At 52.3% G+C, this 10,700-nt stretch overlaps 1 long non-coding RNA gene across 1 annotated transcript in view; it reads left to right on the forward strand.

Moving 5' to 3' along the window:
* LOC111526167 overlaps window positions 1–2,067 on the forward strand; it is a 2,696-nt gene extending 629 nt beyond the window's left edge. The window contains exon 2 of the long non-coding RNA XR_002726276.1: window positions 1,521–2,067. This is a non-coding gene — a long non-coding RNA (uncharacterized LOC111526167). The remainder of the gene's footprint in view (window positions 1–1,520) is intronic.
* Window positions 2,068–10,700: the final 8,633 nt, after the last annotated feature.

The raw sequence follows: 10,700 nt of genomic DNA on the forward strand, positions 1-10,700 counted from the left end.
GGATCTTCCATATTATGTATTGGATAGGACTCCCTGACGTATCCTCCATGGATCTTCCATATTATGTATTGGATGTCTGCCTCTTTCCAGCAAAACATCGGCTCTGCAAGGGCAGAGACTTTTGCATGGTTTGTTCACTGTCATTTCCCCGGTGGCCAGAACATCACCTGGCACATAGTAGGTGCCCAGTATGTGTTTAATGGATGAGCGAGTTGGGACCTGCACCCAGGTAGTTTAAACTAAAGTGAACTAACGAAAATGTAGCCTGACAGAAACCAAACCTCACGGAGTTGCAAATCAGACTTCAGTATTTTAAAAATGTATTTTTACTTTTTATCATGGAAAATTTGAACAAACACAAAGTAGCAAGAATAGTATAACATGTCACCCAGTTGCAACAATTGTCAACCCACGGGCAATCTTGCGTCATGTGCACCTTCTCCCACTTCCACCCTTCCTGTGTTATTTACTTTAAAAAGTACCCCAACATTTAGCATCTTAGCAGTTTAGCAAAATAACGGTTCCTGTGGATCAAGAATCTGGGCCCGTCTCATCTGATGGCTTAGCTGAGGGCAGAGCTGCTCCTGAGCTCACTCAGGCGGTTGTTGGTAGGACTCAGCTCCTCCCAGGCAGGGGACCAGAGTCCTTTGCCACGTGGGTCTCTCCAAAGGGCAGCTTACAACACGGCAGTGGCTTTGCCAGAGTGAGTAGGGTGGGGTGCTGGGTAAGGGAAGTCCAAATGAGAGGGGAGTCACAATCTTTTGTGAACTAACCTCAGAAGTGACATCCCAGCCCAGGGCAGTAGGCTCAAGCCTATAATCCCAGCCCTTTGGGAAACTGAGGCCAGAGGATTCTTAAGGCCAAGAGTTTGAGATCAGCCTGGGCAACATAGCCAGACCCCATCTCTACAAAAAAAAAAAAAGAAAAAATTTAGGGGGGTATGGGTGCACACCCCTATAGTCTCAGCTACTCAGAACGTTGAGGCAAGAGGATCACTTGATCCTAGGAGGTTGAGGCTGCAGTGAACTGAGATTGCACACTGCACACCTGGCCTAGGCAACAGAGTGAGACCCTGTCTCAAAAAAGAAAAGATAGTCCATGGCTTTTGTGGTATTCAATTCATTCGAATCAAGTCCCTAGGTTTGGCCCACACACAAGGTGAGAGGACTGCACAAGGGTGTGAGTACCAGGAGGGGCCCTAGCCCATGCCTCCTACAGAAATGTGGGCTCGTGGACGCAGGGCCCTATGTGCGAACACTCATCACAGCACTGCCACAAGGCAGAGGCTTTGTGCACCACGGCGCATCCCTCCAGCCCTCCTGGCCCAGCAATGCTGTGCTGTGGCACTGCCTCCACTCCGCCTGCCCTGTCCTCTTCTCTTCTGCCTCTGGGCTTCCTCAGCCCCTGCACGCACAGGCTGGGTTTGTGAGGGAGCTGATATTCTCAGGGGCAACCTTGAACTGATGGGAATGTGAGTCTGTAGATGAGTCCCTGACCTCTGTCCTATGCATTCTACATAGTTCTTCATACGGTCCTTGATGGGGTCAAGCTGCTGGTGCCCACACCTTCATACGGTCCTTGATGGGGTCAAGCTGCTGGTGCCCACACCTTTGCTGGGCACCCTGCATTGTTTCTGGACTCTTCCTCTGTTGTGGCCAGCTTCTGAGATGACCTCTGATGAGCCTCACCTCCAGTCCTCATGCCCTATGATGTCTGTGGTCTGTTTACCTAGTGGAGTAAGGTGGAGGTGATGGTGTGTGACTCCTGAGGCCAGGCCACCAAAGGCATTGCAGTGCCCTCCTGCATCTTTTGGATTCTTGCCCTGGAGAATGCCAGCTGACATGTTGTGAGGACATTCAAGCACCCTGCTGAGAGGAACTGAGACCGCCCACTAATAGCCATGCAGATGAGCCTGGAGACAGACCTTCCAGCCCCAGGCGAGCCTTCAGATGATGGCAGCCATGGCCAATGACTGACAACAAACTCACGAAGAGAGCTGAGCCAGGACCACCCAGCCAAGACCCACAGAACCTGCAAGGGATAAATAAAAGATAATTGTTGCTTTAAGCCATCAGGTCTTGGAGTAATTTGCTGCATGACAGTAGATAATAGTGAGACTTTTACTCTCCTGCTTCCTCAGTCTTGCTTCCTGAGAGCACCTCCCAGACCAACTGCCTGCACCCAAGCCTTTGTCTCAGCTCTGCTTTCAGGGGGATTCAAACCAACACAGTCACAGTGAAAACTTAGGGTCAAGGTAACGTCCATCCACAAGACACTTGATAAACTGTGGTATTGTCATTCCACTGACTCCCAAACAGCAGTGAACACGAGTGGCCAAGAACTACCTCAATCAGCTAGGGGAGGTCCCTAGCACCTAAGGTGAAATGAAAAAAATGAGAAGCAAGAAAAAGAAGGATACCCACAGTGAAACTCTCAATAAAAAGTTTCCAAACACACAGTTCCATTATTTGCACTAACGCTTATGGGCACACATGTATGTAGTGGTAAAAGCACAAAAGTGTTTGTGAGACAAGCAAATGCCAGAATCAGAGTAATGGCCATTTCTGGGGATACAAAGAGAGGAGAGATGGGCTGGGAAAGGGACCAGGAGCACTATGTATTAGAATCCTTGGTGGAGAATTGAAGCAGATCTGAAGATGAAGCTTGTTGGTGAGTGCACAGCTGTGTGTTATATAATTTTTTGTGCCTGGCTGCATATCCACTGTTGCATTTATTTATTTATTTATTTTTTTAGATGGATTCTTGCTCTGTCGCCAGGCTGGAGTGCAGTGGCACGATCTCGGCTCACTGTAACCTCCGCCTCCCAGGTTCAAACAATTCTCTTGCCTCAGCCACCCAAATATTTGGGATTACAGGCATGAGCCACCACACCCAGCTAATTTTTGTATTTTTAGTAGAGATGGGGTTTCACCATGTTGACCAGGATGGTCTCAATCTCTTGACCTCGTGATCCACCCGCCTCGGCCTCCCAAAGGGCTGGTATTACAGGTGTGAGCCACTGCACCCAGCCACATTTAGTATTTTTTATTTTTATTTTATTTTATTTATTTATTTATTTTTTGAGACAGAGTCTCGCTCTGCTGCCCAGGCTGGAGTGCAGTGGCTGGGTCTCAGCTCACTGCAAGCTCCACCTCCTGGGTTTACGCCATTCTCCTGCCTCAGCCTCCCTAGTAGCTGGGACTACAGGCGCCCGCCACCTCGCCCGGCTAGTTTTTTTTTGGTATTTTTTTAGTAGAGATGGGGTTTCACCGTGTTAGCCAGGATGGTCTCGATCTCCTGACCTCGTGATCCGCCCATCTCGGCCTCCCAAAGTGCTGGGATTACAGGCTTGAGCCACCGCGCCCGGCCCACATTTAATATTTTTTAAAATGAGGGATGAAACATACAAAGGGAACTTGGAGGTCTGATTCCATTTCAGCCGCTGGTTCTGTGGCCTTCCAGAGCACTTCCCAAAAGGTATCACTCATGGTCCTGCCTCAGTGACTTTGCATTGGCTGTTCCATCCTCTGCGATACTTTTCCACCAGAGAGATGCCTGACCTCATTCTTGCAGTTGTGTTCAGAACCACAAAATACCGTGTATTGTAAAAATGTCCCGTTTGCTTATGCCTGAGAGAATGGGTTTCAGCTGCTGACCCCCTCACCAGGCACAGAGCAGTGGTCTTGGCAGGGACGGGCCCGGGGCCTTTGGGTCATTCCTCCCGAGAAATGCTGCTTAGGCCTTTGACCAAGACACAGGAAAAAGGGAGCAGAGATGCAAACACAGATACGCAGCAATCGCTCTGCCCAGATTCACTTCAGCTTCCCCCTTGGCACTTGGTATTTTCACAGCTCTCCAAGGCCATTAGTGACAATTGTGCCCTAAGTAGGTCACAGCGATTATCCCCCTTTTAGGGGCAATCATTATCATCATTGTGAGGCCACCGGTTGGTGTTTAGTGTCCTGCTGTTCCACGAACTGCTTGGACACTTGACAGGCCCCATCAGCACAAAGCCCTTCAGAGAGGCTGGGGGCAGCAATCTGCTCTTTCCTTTTCCAGAAGGAACAGAGGTTGAGAGAGGATAAATGAACCCCCTGCCCTGCCAGGAGGAGTGTCAGATGGCCTTTGGGGAGGGGATGAGTCCCCCTCAGACACTGTGAAAGGGTGGTGTCCTCTCTGCCCAGGATCTGGTATCAGCACCACTGACCACCCCCTTCCTTCAGAGAATGTCTCCTCTGTCCCTCCGTGTGGTCCTGGGGAGGCTGCCAGGCCAGCTCACCGCCACCCTCCCTGCAGTGGCGAGCAGCCGGTCCAAGTGGGAGCATAAGCCACATTTTCCAAAAAGCACACAGGAAGTTATAAATCCAGTGGTGCAATCAGAAGCAGAAAAACAAAACCCCCAAATCCGAGTATCTCAGCGGACCACAGGATAAATTCAAGTTGGTAAGATGAAAAGGAAGGTTTCACTGAGTGTTATTTAAGAAAAACAAGCAGGCAGGGCTCAAATTGGGAACAGGATGTGCAGGGATAAGTGAAGCTCTTCTCAATGTACACCCCACGGTTTCCAGAGACAACAAAAATGCCTTGAGCACTTGAGGTGAGGACCTGGAGGAAAGGCTCAAGAGGCCAAAGGCTTGCAACATAGAGCAGAGAAAAACCACAGCCTCACTCTGAGGCCCCCTATTACAGGCTGTGACCTGGGACCTGCCTGGCTCCCCCCAGGTCTGGTCCCGGCTTCCCTCACTGTTGCATATTTGCCTTAAATTAGAAGCAGACCTGCACACAGCTGCCCACCCGCTCCTAGGGGCTGACACCGTATCTTATCTCCCATTCTTTTATTTATTTATTTATTTTAGATGGGAAAATGGAGACCCAGGAAGACGCACAAACAGGTCCCAAGGCTGTCTGGGACTCTGTGAGACTTGATGTCTAATGCTGGAGCCCACGTCCCTCACTGCTGCTCCCTGCCGCAGCCCTGACTCACCCCTTCCAGCCTGCCCACTACGCTCAACCCTTCCAGGCTGCCTATTACCCAGCCTGATGCTGGGTCCTGAGCCTGTGGGCTCCAGCCCAGCCCAGCTATGCATGGCCCATGGAGTTGAATGGCAGCTCACTGGTCTCCCACTCCTACCCCTTCCCCCACCCACACATGGCTTGTTTTCTTTCCAGCAGTTAGAGGGATGCTGTCTAAAGCTGTCTTCCCTCCTCCCCACAAACCCGCCAGGGCTCCCACCTCCCTCAGGATGAGGCCAGAGTCCTCCCACTGGCCCCCGTGAGCGCTCTGGCCTGGTGGCATGGCTGCTTCCCTTGCTTCCTGCTCGTTTCATTCTGGCCACTCATGGAACTGCCTCAGGGCCTTCGCACTGGCTATTCCCTCTCCTGCAATGCTTTTCCACATGACACCAACAGAACTTGCTCCCTCATCTCCTTCAGACTTTGTTCCACTGCAACTTTCTCAGTGAGCCTTCCTTGAGCGCCCTGTGGTGGAGGGGTACAGAAGTACCCTCTAGGGTGGGAAGAAAAGCAGCCAGCCTGGGGCCCCAGTCAGGGCCTCAAGATGTGGCCTTATGCTGCTCTGATCCTGCCCTGTGTCAGGGCGTGCCCCGCTCTCAGATGTGCTGGCCCCTGACCACCATGCCCACTCCGACAAGGAGCCTGCAAAGGCTGTAGCACCCAGGGATGAGGACGAAACATTTTTAGCCTTCCCACAGGAAGACAAAGCAGCATGCGTAAGAAGCCACGTTGGCTCATTTCTGCTTGAACCCCTGACTCTGTGACAACGTGCAGCTCTCTGGAAAGATGCTTTGAAGACGAAACAGGATGGAGCTCACAGCCCTGCACGTCTCTTGCCTGAGTCACTTGATTCCTTAAAAGAAAAGAGCTCTAGTCCTTGCCTTTCTGACAGGCTTAGTGACGATGCCTCTGCCATCTATAACCAGAGGTGCTCTTCCACCCACACTTTGATGGGATGATGCTTCAATATAACTTCTGAGCTTGTTCGATATGATTTTGCAATTGCTGAACCTCCACCACCTGTACGTAAGCGGTGGACTCCAACAGAACTGCTCCTAGGCAGCAGACGTGGTCTGGAGTCCTCAGACTCCTGAATGAAATGAACTTTGATTATTTGAAAGCTTGATTTTGTTTTCTTTGTCAACACTGGGAAATTGGGCTTAGAGGGGCTTCCAGGGGCCTCTTGGCCCTCCAGTTTTCCTGGCCTCCCCTTGTCTCCTGACTTGCCCTTATGTTTCTCTATCATCCAGGAACTGGAGTTGCTAAGCTCCTAGCTCCAGCCTGTCCCACCAGCGGGGGCTCCAAGGGGCTTGGGCTTCCCAGAGTGCAGTGCCCACATGGCAGACAAACCCACATCGTGTGCCCCAGTCTCCTGGCCTGGTTCAGGCATGTGATTACGCTCGTGGGGTCTGTGTCTCTTGCTCGGATTTAACCATATACCCTCCCAACCCGCCAACTAGGTTTCAATGCAAGGGAAGGCCAGATCCCTGTGTGTTATGTCTGACCCACACACCTACGTGAGCGCATGTCTGTGCACAGGGAGCGTGCGTCTGGGGTCCCGATGGCAGTGTTTACACAAGAACCTCTGTCCAGTGAGAGGGCACACATGCATGTCCTGAACATCCGGAGCTGGAACTCCCAGGAGCGAGCATGGGGTAAGGGGCAGAAAGTCCTTTACAATGGGCCACCAGGGCACCCCCACTGGTGGTGTGTACTTACCCCCTCGGGTGGCATGGAAAATATCTGGAGCCCAGGCCGAAGGTATGAATGTCCCCAGGGAGAAGGAAGGTCATCAGTGAACCCAAAGTGGGCAGAGTTGCCCCTTTCAGGGGAGTGAGGGAGGGGCACATCCTGTCAGTGCCGGGTCCACCGAGGGTTTGGGGGCTGCCATTAGTCCACATGGTGCGTTGTGTGAAGGAAGAAAGCGCCCTCTAATGGTGGCTGCAGTCCCAAGGGTGCAGGGCTTGGCTAGTGGAGCATGGACTGAATGTCAATGAGCACTGCGCCCTTGGCAGGATGCCTTTGGGCAGTACACAGCCTGTACCGCTGTACAGGGCATCCGTTGGGGAGGTGAGACTTGTGGAGACACATCAGACGAGGTCAGCTCCAGTTTGAATGTGGGAATTGAGGGAACCCGAGGGCAGCAAGAGGTGGAGAGGCATCCAAGAAAGGCCCAGAGGATATGTAGGCTGGGTCCCCACCAGCAGTCACGTGAGTGCCTGGCAAGACCATGAATCAACATCCCAGCACTTGGGGTGGAGTGGGGTCCACACACTCACTCCTGTGGTGCCACCACAGCTCAGGGGGCCTCTTGTCTGCTTGCTGAGCCAGGACTGGCCACGGCAGAGAGGGCTAAAGAACAAGACAGCCCTGCCCTCCAGGTAAAGAGAAAATATTCACCCACACGGAACACTTTTAAAAATGTTCTTCACAAGTTAAACCTAGAGCCACCACACGGTCCAGCAATTCCACTCCGAGGTATCTGCACAAAAGAATTGAAAACAAATATTCGAACAAAAACTTGTACACAAGTGTTTACAGCAGCACTGTCCATAACAGCCAAAAGGTGAAAGCAGCCCAATGGTGCATCCATGAGTGATGACAACTGCAGATATGGATCTGAGCTTGGAAGCTTCTTTATTTTTATTTTTATTTTTTTTGAGACAGTCTTGCTCTGTCACCCAGGCTGGAGTGCAGTGGCGCGATCTCGGCTCACTGCAAGCTGCGCCTCCCAGGTTCACGCCATTCTCCTGCCTCGGCCTCCCGAGTAGCTGGGACTACAGGTGCCCGCCACCACGCCTGGCTAATTTTTTGTATTTTTTAGTAGAGACGGGGTTTCACCGTGTTAGCCAGGATGGTCTCGATCTCCTGAACTCGTGATCTGCCAACCTTGGCCTCCCAAAGTGCTGGGATTACAGGTGTGAGCCACCACGCCCGGCCGGAAGCTTCTTACCTTCCAGACCCTGGACAAGTTCTGCAGCCTCTCACCCTCAGTTTCTTCAACTGAAAAATAGAAGTGACAGCGCCCACTTCTTAGGTGGTTGGGAAAACCAAGCCTACATACATAAGGTGTCAGATGCCCTGTAGGTCCTCATGGATGTACAATGTACCTGTACGATGGGATCTTATTTAGCCACAAAAAGGTACAAGACAAGTGGACCTTGAAAACACCATGCAGAGGGAGGACGGCATTCATAAAAAATCACGTATGATTCCATTTATATGAAATATCCAGAATAGGTAAACCAACAGAGACAGGAAGCAGACTGCAGGGTGCCAGGGGCCAGAGGAAGGGAGGAATGGGGAGTGACAGCTCATGGGAACGGAGTTCCTGTCGGGGGATGAAGTGCTTGGGAGCTAGATAGAGGTGATGGCTGCACAGCACTGCGAACGTACTGAATGCCGTGAAATTGTTCACTCTAAAACTGTTCATTTTATACTGTGTGGATTTTACCTCAATTTTTAAAAATCTCATGCCTGAAATCCCAACACTTTGGGAGGCGGAGGCGGGAGAATTGCTTGAGCCCAGGAGTTCAAGATGAGCCTCGGTAACACAGCAAGTTTCCGTCTCCAAAAAAAAATTTTGAAAAATTAGCTGGGTGTGCTGTCATGCACATGTAGTCCCAGTTACTGGGAGGCTGAGGCTGAGACAAAAGGATTACTTGAGCCTGGGAGGCTGAGGCTGCAGTGGGCTATGACTGTGCCGCTGCACCCCAGCCTGGGTAACAAAGAAAGACCCCCCTCTCTTAAAAAAAAGAAAAGAGGCCGTGCGCGGTGGCTCACGCCTGTAATCCCAGCACTTTGGGAGGCCGAGGCAGGTGGATCACCAGGTCAGGAGATCGAGACCATCTTGGCTAACGTGGTGAAACCCCGTCTCTACTAAAAATACAAAAAAATTAGCCGGGCGTGGTGGCGGGCGCCTGTAGTCCCAGCTGAGGCAGGAGAGTGGCGTGAACCCAGGAGGTGGAGCTTGCAGTGAGCTGAGACTGCACCACGGCACTCCAGCCTGGGTGACAGAGTGAGACTCTGTCTCAAAAAAAAAGAAAAAAGAAAAGAAAAAAGGAAAGATCAAGAAAGCAGATGACCAATGGCCACAAAAGTTTGCAGAGCTTCTTGCAGACTGGGGAACACAAGGCTGGTGTTTAGAACAGTCACCAGCTGGCCCAATAGAGAACAGTCTGAGCCCACCGCTCTGATGGGTTGTGGGGAGGCCTGGGGTCCTGGAAGAAGAGCCGTGTGTGGCTCAGGTTAGGGGCTTCGGTGATAAATCCCTAAGTGTGAACATATCTGCAGATGCCCCCTCCCCTTCTGCAGATGCCCCCTCCCCCTCTGCAGATGCCCCCTCCCCCCTCTGCAGATGCCCCCTCCCCCTCTGCCGCAGGCTCCTGAAGGAAGTCTGGACAGAGGGAAGGAGGGCCGAGGGTTGGCGGGTTTTGAGGGTCAAATAGCAAGCACTTGGGTGCGGCCAGGTCCAGGATGAAATCCCAGCTCTTCCATCTGCCGGCTGCATGGACAGATCCTGCAGTTTCCCAAACCTCCAACTCCTCACCAGCAAAATGGAGCCACTGATTCCCACCCAGCAGGAGGGCGAGGGAGAAAATGTACGGAGGAGCCTGGGTGTGCAGGCAGGTGTGGAGGGCAGGTGTCTGGTTGGTCTGGTGGCCTGCCTTTGATTACTTTTCAGAAGCAGCTGGAAAATAAGGCCCAAGTGCCCAGAATAGAAAGCCGGGCCATCCAAACATAGGTTTAAAAAATATAACCGGGAAAAACCAACTTCCTTATGTTCACACTGAACCTCAGGTGTATTCATGGGGAAACAGCAAGAGGTCTGGAGGATGTTTGCAGCTGCCGTGGGTGGTGGTGGGCAGGAAGCACCCCCCGACCACCGCTCTGCCTGTGCGCCTGATCCACCCGCCGTGGGGCCCAGACACACTTCCTCCTCTCCCTCTGTGCTCTGCTCTGAGGGCAATTTGGCATCTGCCGCCTTCAATTAACATTGCAGACTGGAAATGGGGGCCTAGGGGAAGGAGGCGGGCGGCAGCGGAGAAAAACAAGCCCACCGTGTTGACAGCTGGGCACACCACCTGCTCCAGCATAGCAGGGAAGTTGAGGACCGCAGAGCCAGGAGGGGGTGAAGGAAGGCCGTCTCACACACTGAGCCTCTGTGCCCTCCTCACTGGGTGCATCCCCAGATGCAGGCTCTGTCCCAGTCCCTGTGCCAAGACTGGCTTGAACAGACCCTCAGCCCTCTAGTTGCCGATGGGAGGAGGGAAGGCAGGATACACTGAGGTGGGAGGGTTTCTCCAGCCCTCTCCCTGCCAGGCTGAGTCTTGCTGGTTTCCTTTGATGGTGCACACCAAGGCATGCTTCACTGAACTCCCTGCCGTTACCGTGGCAGGCAGGCTGCTTCCTGCTGCAACAATGGATGCTACTCCAAATAGTGCCTGGGTGGGTAACTGCCTAAGGAGAGCAGCTACCTCCGGCCCTACTGCCAGGTTCAGCTGGGCAGCGCTGGGCCTGCCTCTCATCGGGCACAGTCTTTGAGGACAGTGACCAATGACTAACTTAGACAATGACACTGGGGCCAGGGCCGATGTGTCTGGTACCTTATGTATGTGGGCTTACTTTCCCAACAACCTGAGAAGTGAGCACTGTCATTCCCATTTTCTAGATGAAGAAACTGAAGG

This window comes from Piliocolobus tephrosceles, chromosome 16 (assembly GCF_002776525.5).
Source record: "Piliocolobus tephrosceles isolate RC106 chromosome 16, ASM277652v3, whole genome shotgun sequence".
Taxonomy (NCBI): Eukaryota; Metazoa; Chordata; class Mammalia; order Primates; family Cercopithecidae; genus Piliocolobus; species Piliocolobus tephrosceles.